Source organism: Elephas maximus, chromosome 1 (assembly GCF_024166365.1).
Source record: "Elephas maximus indicus isolate mEleMax1 chromosome 1, mEleMax1 primary haplotype, whole genome shotgun sequence".
NCBI lineage: Eukaryota > Metazoa > Chordata > Mammalia > Proboscidea > Elephantidae > Elephas > Elephas maximus.
In genome coordinates this window covers 31,449,861-31,465,029 of record NC_064819.1, presented here as the reverse complement: position 1 = coordinate 31,465,029, position 15,169 = coordinate 31,449,861, and the positions used below count along the sequence as shown (strand labels likewise).

Sequence of the window (15,169 nt, the reverse complement as noted above, 5' to 3'; positions counted from 1 at the left end):
AACATCATCTGTGCTCTTCATAGGATAGCTCAGGTTATCTGATCTTCCCAGACCCAGCAAGGATTGACAAACAGACACCAAATCCTCTCCCTGCTTAATGACTTTAGATGACCAAAGAAGGAAACCATGAAGGTGAATCAAATAAGCACTGAAGCTCACTCACATTTGTCAGAAACATACTTCTCTCCACTTAGAAACTTTTCATTCTTCTACTTAGTCACTGATCAAACGTGTATTGAGCATCTGCTATGTAGAAGGCCCTCAACTAGTGCTGGGGGTGCAGAGATGAGCAGAAAGAGACACAATGCCTGTGCTCATTGGAACTGATAGACTAGTGGGAAAGGCAGACATTAATAGAATACACCCAAATAATGTAAAATAACAATATGAGTCGAAATCGACTTTACGGCACTGGGTTTGGTTTTGTTTGGTTTTGATAAATGCTATGTAACAAAGCTTGGTGATTCCACTGTCTACATCTGAAATAAGTCCTACTCCTTAGTGGTTAAGTGTTTGGCTGCTAACCAAAAATTCCACAGTTCAAATCCACGAGCTGCTCCTTGGAAATCCTATAGGGAGATTCTATGCAGTCCTATAGAGGCGCTTTGAGTCAGATTCGACTCAATGGCAATGGTTCCCTTTTTTGCCTACTCCTCAAGGCTGTCTACAATCTGGTTCTAACTCAACACCAGATTCTCCCTGATGGAACCCCAGCCACAATCAGGCCTGTCTACTCACCTTCTCCAAACATTTCCTAAGCTTCCCTGATGAGCCTTTCAATGCTCATGTCATTTCCTCAGCAGGGACAGCCTTTCTCCCTCATCACTATCTCTTAACATCCTGCTCGCCCCATTCATGCCAGTTTGACTCCAGAGTCCACTTTTTAAGGAAGGACCCAGGCTAGCTCATCCCACTTTTAATTGAGAAGTCCCGTTTAATTTATCTCAAGAAGAAGGAAGAACTGACTACCATTGCCATCACTTTATCTACACAGGACAGTTGTCTTTATTCTCAGTTATTAAATCTTGAATCAGTAGATGGGCTCCAGAGAGTCTATGAACCCCTGCAATTAAATGCTAATGTCTGTTTGTACATGTGACATTTTTGTGAGAATAGAGTTTCCAGAGGACACTGTGAATTGACACCCAGGAATCCATCCACCTGAAGACAAAGCCAACACAAAAGGAAGAGCCAAGTAGAGAGAAACAGAGTCAGATCCCTAAGCAGACTGTGCTTGAAGCCATCCCTGACTCTGGACGTGTTTAACCCTAAGTTGATAATTTCTTAAGAAGAAAAAGGGGAAATGGAAGGGAAGAGAAAGGAAAAGAAGGAACGGAAGAAAAAAGAAGTGGATAAATCCTTCCTATCCATGAAGTTCTTTCTCAAAAGCCACTTCTGCCTTGAAGACTTCTCCAGTTCCCCAATATGGTATCAATTTCTCTCTCCTCTGTGCTCCATGGACATCTCAAATGCCCCTCATGTGGAGTACCAACTATGTTTCTGCCTTGTGCTATGGTGAGTTAAGCATCTCAAGGGAAGGTTCTAGGTCATATCTGTGTTTTTATTTCCAGCAGCATCTAGCACAAAGTCTGGGAAAATAAAGGAAAGAAAGGAAGGAGAGACAGAAGAAGGAAATATTTATCAGACACCTGGCATGTACCAAGATCTGTGCTAGACACTTTCCCACCTACTACATTTAACAAATCCAAGAGATGAGTATTAGCATTACCATTTGCGGAAAGGAGGAAATTGAGTTTGTTGTCCAAGGTCGCACAGCTAGTAGGCGGTACAGAAGATACTCAAGATCACAGCCAACTAATTTCTTACTCAGCATGACATTGTCTCTATAATTTGTTTCATTGTTGAGCTAACAAAACACCAGGAAAGTCTAACAAGGCTTTATGAGGACAAGGCTGGGTGAGGGGGTCTCAAGGATGCCTAAGTTTCCCCTAAAATATGCTTCAATAAACATTTTTTTTTAGTGTGTAGGGTGTAAGACAGCATCACATGGCTAGGAATCTGCTGATGTGCAGGGCAGTCATGGGAACAAGAAATTCTTTTCTTTAAAAAAAAATTTTTTTTTTTTTTTTGCATTTTCATATCCAAGATGATTTAAGACTTTAGGGTAAGTTTTTGTCTCACCCTGCCCCAGTGGCACATGAACTTGTTTATTAAAGCTGAGTGATGACAGATAATGGTGAAAGTCAGCCAACTTCCTGTTTGGGGGGACATGCAAGCAGAAGGTGACAGCAAGACACCTGACTCTTGAACAGGGAGACTAAAAATACAATCAAAGAAACCACTTGAGACATGACTGTAGCTCCCATGAGAAGCTTATGCCTCAAGGAGGACACTACCCCTACTCCCTCATTTCCACTGCCCTTCCTCTGCTTTCCTTTTATGGTCTCCAAAGCCTGGGGTCCTAAGAGGCTCTACCAATGTAATTCCACATCTCGCTAAAGGTTCCTCCAAATTCACTCCAGAATAATTGCAGTCCTATTTTGTCTGAATCCGCAATTCCGTGACCATAGTCTACGCAGCCTTGTTGTTATTGCAAAGGATTTATGAAGACGCTGGAATATTTATCTTTAGTGCCAACACATCAATGCATAAAGAGAGAGTAAGTTGTTCAAGAGTGTTTCTGAATTCACCATACGGTTTTTTCCTTACCATTTCTCTTCCCAGACAATAGATACCCTTTGCCATTGAGTCAGTTCCAACTCATAGCGACCCTACAGGCAGCGTAGAACTGCCCCATAGCGTTTCCAAAGACCAGCTGGTGGATTCAAACTGCCAGCCTCTTGGTTAGCAGCCCAACGCTTACCAACTGTGCCAGTAAGGCTCCAGAAAATAGATACTAAAAATAGCGCTGTTCTCTAGTATTGATGTTTATGGGGCATTTGATCCTAATTTCCCATTCTTACCTCTTTCCCTCATTCTTAGGTGATGCACCCAGCTCCAACTCCATGAGAATATGCCTCTCACTCACCCAGGATGTTCTCTGCTCCCTCCAGACTTTCCATCCTTGCTCTCGACATGGCTGAGAGGCCTGCTGGCTCCTGGAAGCCGTATGGGTTGGGCAGGAAAAGAGGAAGCTAAAACCTGCAAAGACTCACTCACTAAGGCGAAGCAGTTCTAGGGGACTGAGACAACTAAAGAAGTGGACGACCTCAGAAGTGAACTCATAACGGAAAGGAAAAGGTAAATGCACAGAATCCATACTAGAAAAACAATTTTGAGTGAAACACCAATTACTGATAATAATCTGGACCTGTGAGCTTCAAAAGCCAGAACCCTAAGGATTCTAGGTATAAAGTTTATGCCAAAACAGTAAACATAGGAGAATGGATGATAATTGAAGGGTCAGCTTTTCCCACTATGGAGGAGATAAAGATTTCCAGGAAGAGAGAGGAGAAAGGGTGAGTCTATCAATACAGTGAGAAGCATGGTCCTCTGAGATGATAAAAAAGCAGGTCCCTGAGATTCCCTGCATCCTATCTCCCAATCCAGCCCAAAATTTAGGAGTAATGGAGGATGGGAAAAGCCTCATACAGGTGGTAGACCTGAGAGCAAAAGAATGCACACTTTGATTACCAAATTAAAATTTAATAGTAATTAAAAAAAAAAAAAAAGGCAGCTGTCCAGTATAAGGGCAGCAGGAGAGGAACTGGAGTATCTCGTTTCTAGACAAAAGGAGCCCAAGGCAGTCACTCTGTGGTCCCAATGGTCACAGAGTGGTACAGGAGCAAAGGAGTTTCTTAAGAACCTCTGAGAGAGGCAGAGAAGCAGCTGAAAGCTCAGCAGCCCTGACAAGGCCTTGCAAACAGGACAAAGAGAATGAAGAGTGACTGGCAAGGACTGATGACCAGAACCTGGTGGGATCATGGACCTTCAGGTGATGCCAGCAGGGGAGGGGCTGATGACCAGAGAGAGACCAATGGGAATGGAGATACTCCAGTAGATGAAGCATGGACCAATGACCATGAAGACCCTGGGCTAGATGGCCTCTCCTATGATGCCCTGGCACTGTGTAAACACCTGCTGGAACTATGTAAACAACCCTGATCCTGAAACGATGATATTTTCCTGAAGTGAGTTTTCATTAAGTTAACTACTATTCCGCCACTGGTAGAATGGGGAGCTCAGTACAGAGATTAAATCCAATAATAGAAAAATAAACCACGTTCAATTTTTTTTTTTTTTTTTTTGCACACCTGAGTTTGTAGCCTTAGCTTTGGATCCTCTGTACTAATCAGGGAGCCCTGGTAGAGCAGTGGTTAAGAGCTCACCTGCTAACCAAAAGGTCAGCAGTTTGAATCCACCAAGCACTCCTTGGAAACCCTATGGGGCAGTTCTGCTCTGCCCTATAGGCTTGCTATGAGTTGGATTCAACTCGACGGCAATGGGTTTGGGGTTTTTTGTTTTTTTTTTTTTTGGTTTTTATACTAATTAGAACTCAAAAAGAACAATACGAAGTTCAAAACAAGCAAAATTAATCCATGATGATAGATGCTGGAGTAGTAGTTACCCTTGGGGAAGGCCTGCCTGGGGAGAGCACAAAAGAGTGTTCTGGGATGCTAGGAATGTTCTAGATCTTAATCTTGGTGGTGGTTACACGGTCGTATCCACCATCGCCCATTGTTGTTGAGTGGCCACCCCATGTGTGTCAGACTAGAATTGTTCTCCATAGTGTTTTCAATGGCTGACTTTTTGTTGGGGTCTTGCGCAATTTCTGAGGTGATCCTTATATTCACCTACTAACTAACAAGAGCGCCATGCTCATTCGTTTATTCACATATTCATCTACTCAACAAATATTTATGGAGTGTCTACTATGTTCCAGGTATTATGTAAGCCAAGAAGCCAACCAAAGCTATCAAGTCAGTCACTGATCTGCCTCATGGCTACCTCATCCATATAGGTCTTACCTCATCCCTATAGGTCATTGGCAAATAAATTAATACAAAAGTAAGCAGTATCAGGACCTTCACCAAAGTCCTCCCAAACTGCCACCACAACAGAAGTTATATCACTGCCCCAGAAGGTGTTGTGGAAGTACCATGTGGGATCTCCTCAGGCCCAGGCCAGGTGACCAGGCTCCCACTCCAGTGTTTCCCAGTCTTTCCTCCTGTAGCCCCAAGGACTCAGCCTATTCTGCTTTTCTAAGCTGCCACCAGCTGATCTGTGCCTTGGAGATCCTTCCCTCCAAAGACTAAATTCAGGGCTAGTATGATCTCCTGGCCTCACATTCTTGTTGGCATGCAGATTAACTCATAAGCCCTTAGTCTTCCTTGAGTTTTTTTTTTTTTAATAATAAAAATGAAAATAACAAACTTAGCAAAGTTCTCCAAACAAACAAAAGACCAAGTTTGAAGATCTTACCAGTTCATATAGTCAATGTCCTAGGTCTATAGTTTCTAGCTGCCTCGGTTATCTAGAACTCTGGTGGTTGAAGGTCCATTTAAGACAAGGGGGGTCCTTGCTTGAGAAGAGGTCTTTGGGGCCTTTCCTTGTAGAGGCTTCTCTCACTTTTACCTTTCTAAAAGCTACTTGGATAAAGTATGTTTATCATAATTGGCCAATAAATTATGGACAGGCCACTGTGAAGTTTCTCTACTGGGCAGCTCAGTCAAAACAGTACTTGCCACACCCAAAGTTTCCTCCTAGAGGAAAGTGTCCCATTCCATGCCATAGGTGATTGGACCCAGGGACTTTGACCAAGGGCAACCAGTGTGTGTGTAAGCTGGCCAGGAACCTGCAAAGTTGCCTGCCGTGAAAAGCTCCACTCAAACAAGGACAGTGATGATTGGCTTCACCAATTGAATCCTCTCTTTCTAGACTGGGAAATTCTGGGAGAGAAGCAATCAGTGGGTAACAGGAAGAGACAAAGAGAAAACCTAAAAAGAGAAGTGGAGTCTAAGAAAGCAGCTGAGTAACATCAATGGTGTGATGATTAAGAAACTCTTGCTGCTGGGTGGGGTTGGGGACATCAGATAATCTAACTCCCATTGATTTGTTTCAGTCCCACTAAGGTGGTATCAGCTTCCATTGGTGTTTTCAAATAAGAGAAAATCCCAACTCTGGCACACTTTTCTCTGCCTATAGCACTGATCAATTAAAATACAGCACCTGTCCGGCTAATTGCACTAACAGTGTGCCATATGGACCTGATAAAATCGTTTAAGCATGATCTTTTATAGTCTTAATTCAGAAGAAAACAAAGATTCAGGGACAGCTTAGTGCAATGTTCTCACAATTAAATGTCAGACCAGTCTATCCCAAGCACAAACTATCCAAAATAAAGTAAAAATTAACAGACAAATGATGGGAAGAAACTCCTATGAAGCATCTCTTATGTGCCAGAACCTTACAAACCTCACAGCATTTAATCCTCATAATAATTCTCATTGCAAGGTAGGTGTTATTATTATCCTAATTTTACAAATGAGAATGCTGAGGCCGTTTCAGTAGCTCATCCAAAGCCACGCAGCAAATAAGCAACTGAACTAGGATTTAAATCCAGGTAAACCTGCCTCCAAAGCCCATGTTTAAATCTGCCTCCAAAGCCCATGTTCTTTCCATGCTATTACTCTGCTTTTAAGAGACAATTACAGATAACTAGACATATTTCGTATCTAAAGAGACCCCAACAATACTATGCAACCATTAAAAACAACCACGTAGGCCTACATGTGTTGACCTATAACAATCTCCAAAATATATTGCAAAGCAAAAAAAAAAAAAAGATGCAAAAGAGTGTGTATGGTAAGCCAACATTAGTGTTTAAAAAATGGAGGCAATGAGTGGGATTTGTATATATACATACATACTGGTATAGGCATAGAGTATGAAGACTAGCAAGACACTGCTAACGACAAAGATGGCAAAATGTTTCACTGCCTTCCTCCTTGTATTTGTGAATTTGGAACAGGGGTATGTATACCCATTCAAAAAAAACAGATAATTTTTAAAAACCCACAAAGTAATCTCAACTTGCCCCTTTTGTACTTTCAAGCATGAAAATAGTCCCAGTTTTCTATGTTGAAGACATCTAAACAAGTAGCCCAGAGGCAATGGAAATCAGAAAGTGGGTTAAATAAATATCCAGAAGTTCACGGGACTCTTTTCTCATTTTCATAAGAATTAACACTCGTAGGAAAACTGAGTAAAATAGTCTCAGAGAGAAATTTGCTATTTTTTGCCTGGTAAGCGAAAGAGATTTTAAAAATTTGGGGGTGAGGGATTACCAGAATAGAGGAACCATTAATAAAAATAAAGCTTGCCCTAAGAAAAGTTAGGAGTCCTGGTGGTGTAGTGGTTAAGAGCGCGGCTGCTAACCAAAGGTTAGCAGTTAGAATTCACCAGGCGCTCCTTGGAAACACTGTGGGGCAGTTTTACTCTGTCCTATAGGGTTGCTATGAGTCAGAATCGACTCAACAGCAATGTATTTGGTTTTTAGATTGGTTAAGCAAAGTTAGAAAGTAGGTAGAGAGCGTCTCTGGTACCTTCTGCCTCCCTGTGGGGCCCCCAGAACACCACTTACCCTGTCTCTGCCCTCCTTGCCCAACTCTCTAATAAAAACTAACCTCTCCACTGAGCATCTTCACTTGGGAGAAAATGAAAAAAGAAGAAATTTTAAGCCAAAATAAACTTCAAATGTATTAAAGATTTATGTATCAAACCTAGAAACACAGCAAGGCTGAATGAAATTATAGGTGAATGAGTACATGATCAAAGAATAGGGAAGACCTTTCCAAAAATGAACACAAGACAAAAACTATCAAGGAAATGATTGACACATCTGACTAAATACGAGTTTTAAACTTTTGTACATTAAAAAAAAAAAAAAAGGCTACTGGGTCCCGGACAGAGCTGGAGAAAGATTCTAACTCACACACACAAAAAAAATGACCAGACTTACTGGTCTGTCAGACACTGGAGAAACCCCAAGAATATGGCCCCCAGACTTCCTTTAAATCTAGCACTGAAGTCACTCCTAAGGTTCACCCTTCAGCCAAAGATTAGACAAGCCCATAAAATAAAACAAGACTAAATGGGAACGACAGCCCAGGGATAAAGACAAGATGGCAGGAGGGAACAGGAAAGCTGGTAACGGGGAACCCAAGGTTGAGAAGGGGAGAATGTTGACATGTCATGGGGGTGGCAACCAGCGTCACAAGGGAATGTATTAATTATTTAGTGAGAAATTAATTTGCTCTGTAAACCCTCATCTAAAATACAACAAAAAACTTAAAAAAAAAAAAAAAGGCTATAAGGAAAATTTGGTCAAATGACAAATAGAAAAATATTTGCAACACCCATGACAAAGGATTAGTCTTGAATATCTAAAGAGCTTTTATAGTGCTCTTGAAAAATCACCACCAAACTGAAAGGAGAACAAGAAACAGAAACACAAACTCCATCCTCAGTGAAACTGGGAAACATCAGTAACCCCAAACCACAGAGCACAAAGGCTGGTGACTTTGCTGAGAGAAGGAAGGTCAGGCCAAGTGCCTACGGAAAACAAGTTTGTCCCCAAAACCCCAAAAAAGCAGGAATTAAAATTCCAAGGAAGCTGCAAGGCAAGGATAGGTGGGGGCTGATAACAGGGAGAGGGTTTCAGAAGTTAAGTCTCCTGGTCCTCTATCCCACCTCTTTCTTGTAGGTCAATAACTACCAATTCTCACACCCACTGGAGAAGATGTTTTATTCTCTGGAGAAAGCAAGCCAGCCAGATTCTGGACTCAGGGACAACAGCCACTGAGGAAGCCAGGTATAAATATCACACTGAAAACAAGGATGGTTAAGTAAAGATTTGTAGCCACACCTATACACACACATACGTGCTCAGTCCAGAATGCCTGCTGACTTATAACCCCTTTAGACAAGAGACTAAAGGATTCTTATCTGGTGAAATTGAAGAAAAAGAAAAAATCCAACAGATACCAACATTTGAGGATCGCCAATAAAAAACCCAACAGCCCCAGTAAAACCTTCTCATCTACAAGCCTCTGACCCCATTCCGTGTACATCAAGCTTCATACTAGTATATTAAGGCCTCTATCTTAAATACAACTAGACAGCCAAGAATCAAATAACCAAGAGAGTATTTGAGGAAACCTTCTGTAATGGGTTGAATGGTGTAAAAAGATATGTCCGTGTTCTAATCCCCAGAACCTGTAACTATGACCTTATATGGGAAAAGATGTGATTATGTTATGGATCTTGAGGAATGGCTTATCCTGGATTATCTGGGTGGGGTCTACATGCAATCGCACGTATCCTTATAAGACACAGACAGAGGTGAAAACACACAGATGAGGAGGAGGCCACGTGACCTGGATACAGCAGTTGCAGTGATATGGCCACCAGTCAAGGAATGCTGACAGACACCAGAGGTGGAAAGCAGCAAAAAATAGATTCTCCCTTAGAACCTCCTGAGGGTACAGCCATGTCAACACCTTGATTTCTGGCTTCTGGAACTGTCAAAGAATACATTTCCATTGTTTCAAGCCACCCAGTAGCAATTAGCTCGAGCAACAGTAGGAAGCCGATACACTGTCTAAGGTAAAAGTTGGAGACCGACATAAGCAAGCAGGGAAAAGAAATTCAAAGGGAAGAGAAAAAGCAGAAGAAAACTTCAAATACCATAAGGAGCCCTTATGGCACATTGGTTAAAGCACTTGGCTGCTAACCAGAAGGTCAGCAGTTCAAACCCACCAGCAGCTCCAGCAGAGAAAAGACCTGACAGTCTGCTCCTGAGAAGACTTACAGGCTAGGAAACCGTATGGGCAGCTCTATCTGTCCTACAGGGTCACTATGAATCAGAATTGACTCAACAGCACACGACAACAATGTATACTTTTCATAGTAAGCCATTGTAGGTCACGATCCTTTAAAATAAAGGTTTTTAGAAGAAAGAAGACTTGACATCCAAGAACAGAAGATCCAACATAGAAAAGAGATAGAAGGAACTCCCAGGCTGACAGCAAAGAGAAGTCCCAGGATAACAGCTGTGCTTCAGGTCTGGAGAGCAACCATTTCAGGCTAAAGTGGGAGCACAGAGGGAAAAGAATTTATCTAAAATCAGCGCATCAAGAGATAGCAACGTACACAGATCATTTAGAAGAAACAATTAATGAAAGTGAAAGTAATTGCTCCTAAAGACTGGGCTGGAGCAAGGAGGAGAGGCAGAAAATTGCTACTTCTTTTTTTTTTTTTTTTAAGACTTTTAGCTATAGTTGACTTTTTAAGTTATTTATATGAAATACTTTGAACATCCTTAATTATTTCTTTAGCATGCACACTGAAAATGTTTTTAATATCTACCTTCAACGTGACTTCCAGAAAGGGGTTTCCATTTACACTCCCACCAGCAATGGATCAAAATGTCTATGTTACCCAACTCTTGCCAACATTGAATATTATATTATACATCGTACTCTTGGCCGACATGATACACAAAGAGTGATTTTACTGTTGACTTAATTTGCCTTTTGGATTACTAACAAGGTTTGGCATTTAAAAATATATTTGTTGACCATTTGATCTTCCTCATTTATAAATTACTCGTTCATGTCCTTCATTCATTTATTTCTGTTAGGACATTTGTCTCATCCATATTAAATAAAGTAAAAGGATGTTTATGATAACATTGTTTTTGAATAGCCAAGTAGATGAAAACAACCTCAACTTTCAGCTACAGGTATTGATTCACTAAATTACTGTACTGTTAAGTTCCATTTGGCTATTACAGTGTTGCTACAGAAATGTATCTATTCGCAGGAAAATATGATTACAATATAACACAGGAAAAATAAAAACAGTGTGTCTAATAGGAGCCCATTCTTATCAAATATTATATAACATGTAATAATATTATAAACATACATATAGCACTTACTATGTACTTTTTTTTTTATGTACTAGGTCCTTTACAAATATTATAACTCTATGAAGTAAGCTCTATTATCACCCCTGCTTTACTGAAAAGGAAACTGGAGTGCAAAGAAATTGTGAAATTTGCTCAAAGTCACACAGCCAATAAGTGGCGGAGCTGGGATTTAAGTTCAAGCCATCTGTCTCCAAATCTGTGCTATTAACAACCCTACCGATCTGCCTCTGTACATGAAAACGCTTAGAAAATGACATAGAAGTATATACCCCAAAGAGCATACATACCACATTGTCTCTGAGTAGGAGGAGTGGTAGGCAATTTTGAGGTTCTTTTTGCTTGTATCAGTTTTAAATCTTTTTTCCCATAGTTTGTAATTCTATTGCAACATAAAAGTATTAAAAACTGCATTTTGAAAAACAAAATGTATTTCCTTAACCTATTAGATAAGACCTATTTTAGTGGTGGGAACAAGAGGAGACCTGGTTTCTAGTCCCAGCTTTATCACTCCTGGCACACAGCAAGTGCTCAATAAAACGAGCGTTGATTGAGCATCTATTTTGGTGTCAAACCATACACTTGAAGTAATACATGCTATTACTATTGCTATTGCCAGTGTTAACTGTGCCACCTTAGATACGTCAGCAAGCCTCTGTGCCCCAGTGAATGAGATCAGTCTGAAGATAACAATGGCAGCTGTGGTTTGACATGGTGAATGGGGCGATCCTGCTCAAGGTTATTGGCTGTTTTAGGAGGGAACCAAGGAGGGGGTATTTGTCTTTTAAGAGAAGATTCAGAAAAAGCATAAAACCTGAACTACATAGAGGCCCCTCCATGCCACAGGAAGGGTTTTTCTGCAGTTAGATTGTTGGAGCTGCGGATGGGATTCTGAGCAAGAAGTTGCTGAGCACTGCCCCCCCCCCCCGATAATGAGGGACCATTTCCCTGCCCATTAATGAGGCTGAGGGTGTAAGCAGGTGAGGACAGAGAAATGGTGAAGGGGCAGGTGCTTGGGTGGTACCTGACTTGGAGACCTCACCAGGCAAGGTTTAACCAGCCCTGCAGGAAGTGACTTGCTCTGTATCTTTAAGAAGCTCTGGGGAAGCTAAGCCAATAAAATTGGCTTCAACTGCAGCAACCCTTACTCAGAATTCAACAGAGCTGGTTCATGGTTGATTTTCCTCCCTCTTTCCATTCTCCAGTCTTTGCTGGACCTCATCAACCCTGCCCAGACTCCAGCCTCAGCAAAGCTGACACCATTGTCCATGGTCTTTGAACCTGGATCCCTCATTCCCCACCTTCCCAGACTTCAGCTTTCTGCACCCCTCCACTGCTGACCCAAGCAGATGCCACCTCCCAAATCCCCAGACCAGGAGCAAGATCTGGTACTTGTCCTTGGCCCCTGGGAATGATCTGGCACTTGTCCCTGGAAATGATCTGATACTTGTCCCTGGGCTCTGTTTATTTTCAATCTCACACCCTCAGTGAGTCACCTCTGCCCTAACCAATCAGAACCAAGTTCAAGGTGTCATCTTAGACCTAGGCAGAGACAGCAACTCAGGTGGTTTTGGCTATGTGGATGCAGCTGACAAAGTCCATAGGCCAAGTTATTTTATAAAGCTAAATGTAATTATTATGGAGCCCTGGTGGCACAAGTGGTTAAGCGTTTGACTGCTAAACAAAAGATCAGCAGTTCAAATCCACCAGCCACTCCTTGGAAACCCTATGGGCAGTTCTACTCTGTCCTATAGGGTCGCTATAAGCCTGAAGCGACTCAACGGCCATGGGTTTTAAATGTAATTATTATCATCAGATCGAAGCAAGCATAATCAAATGGAAAGAATAAATGTTGTTTTAAAATAAAACTTAATTTTGAGCGTTCTCTACCTCACCTTCCGTAACACCCCCCACTTCTCAATGTTCTTCTTTCACTGTCACCACAAACCGCTGAGCAGACAAGGTCCTACTTCTCTCTGAACCTAGACACTACTTCCCTAGAGACCCCTGGGGTGGTGGCAAGCCTGTGGACTCAACACTCAGAAAGCCCAGGGTGCAAATCACAGCCTGTCACTTATCCTTCAAGGGCCTTACTTTCCCCACCTGTAAAGTGGGTGAAAGCAATCACTTGCACGCATTGTGCTAAGGATTGGAGGCGATGCATACGGAGTGCTGACTGTTGTTAGCTGCCATGGAGTTGATCATGACTCAGAGTGACCCTGTGTGTTACAGGGTAGAACTTCTCCATAGGGTTTTCCAGGCCTTTCTTCTAAGGCATCTCTGGGTGAGTTTGGATCGCTGACCTTTAGGCTAGCAGCCGATCGCAAACTGCTTGTGCCATCCAGGCGCTGATTAGGTTTCTGCAAACTGTAGTCATTGTTCCTAGAGTCAAGAATCACACTGGGCCCAAAGTCCATCAAATGGGGAAAAGACAGTTTTTTTAACAAATGGTGTTGGCAAAATTAGATTCCATCTGCAAAAAAAAATGAAACTGGACCCATACCTCTGACCATGTACAAAAACTAACTAAAAATGGATCAAAGACCTAAATATAAAGCCAAAAACTATGAAGCTCATAGAAGAAAAAACAGGATCAATGCTAGAGGCTGTAATACACAGCATTAACAGGATACAGATCACAACCAACAACACACAAACTCCAGAGGGTAAGCTAGATAACTGGGGTTTTCTGAAAATTAAACACTTATGCTCATCCAAAGACTTCACCAAAAGAGTAAAAAAAGAACCTACTGACTGGGGAAAAAAATTGGCTATTACAAATCAGACAAAGTTCTAATCTCTAAAATCTACAAGAAAATTCAAACCTGCACAACAAAAAGACAAATAATGCAATTAAAAATGGGCAAAGGAAATGAACAAACACTTCACCAAAGAAGGCATTCAAGTGGCCGACAGAAACATAAGGAAATGCTCACAATCACTAGCCATCAGAGAAATGCAAATCAGAACTGCAATGAGGTACCATCTCACCCTGGCATGTCTGTCAGGAATCAATAAAACAGAAAATAACAAATGTTGTAGAGGCTGCAAGGAGATCAGAACTCTTATGCACTGCTGGTGGGAATGCAAAATGATACCGCCTTTTTGGAAAACAATATGGCACTTCCTTAGAAAGCTAGAAATAGAAATACCATATGACCCAGCAATCCCACTCCTAGGAATATATCCTAGAGAAATAAGAGTCATCACATGAATAGATATATGTACACCCACGTTCATTGCAGCATTGTTCACAATAGCAAAAAGATGGAAACAACCTAGATGCCCATCAACAGATGAATGGATAAACAAACTGTGCTACACACACACAATGGAGTATTACACAACAATAAAGAACAACGATGAATCTGTGAAGCATCACATAACATGGATGGATCTGGAGGCCATTCCGCTGAGTGAAATAAGTCGATCACAAAAGGACAAATATTGTATGAGACCACTACTGTAAAAATTCATGAAAAGGTTTACATACAAAAAGAAACAATCTTTGATAGTTATGAGGGAGGGGACGGGAGGGGTGGGGATGCAAAAACACTTAATAGACAATAGGTAAGTGGTAACTTTAGTGAAGGGGAAGACAGTGCACAATACTGGGGAAGCAAGCACAACCTGTACAAGGCAAGGTCATGGTAGCTCCATAGACACATCCAAACTCCCTGAGGGACCGAATTGCTGGGCTGAGGGCTGTGGGGACCATGGTCTTGGGGAACATCTAGCTCAATTGGCATTACAGAGTTTATGAAGAAAATGTTCTACCTTCTACTTTGGTGAGTAGTGTCTGGGGTCTTAAAAGCCTGTGAGTGGCCATCTAGGACGTTCTACTGGTCTTACCCCTTCGGGAACAAGGAAAAATGAAAAACACTAAAGACACAAGGAAAAGATTAGTCCAAAGGACTAATGGACCACATCTACCATGACCTCCACCAGACTGAGTCCAGTACAACTAGATGGTGCCCAGCTACCACCACTGACTGCTCTGGCAGGGATCACAATAGAGGGTTCCAGACAGAGCTGGAGAAAAATGTAGAACAAATTTCTAACCCAAAAAGAAAGACCAGGCTTTCTGGCCTGACAGGGATTGGAGAAACCCTGGGAGTATGGCCCCCGGACACCCTTTCGGCTCAGTAATGAAGTCACTCCTGAGGTTCACCCTTCAGCCAAAGATTGAACAGTCTCATGGAACAAAACAAGACTAAAGGGGTGCACCAGCCCTGGGGCAGGGACTAGAAGGCGGGAGGGAACAGGAAAACTAGTAAT

The 15,169-nt window shown here is 41.9% G+C and overlaps 1 protein-coding gene across 1 annotated transcript in view; it reads right to left on the bottom strand.

Annotated features, from left to right (window-relative positions):
• Positions 1 to 15,169, bottom strand: part of KLHL6 (kelch like family member 6) — a 70,396-nt gene that overhangs the window by 30,290 nt on the left and 24,937 nt on the right. The window lies entirely within an intron of this gene.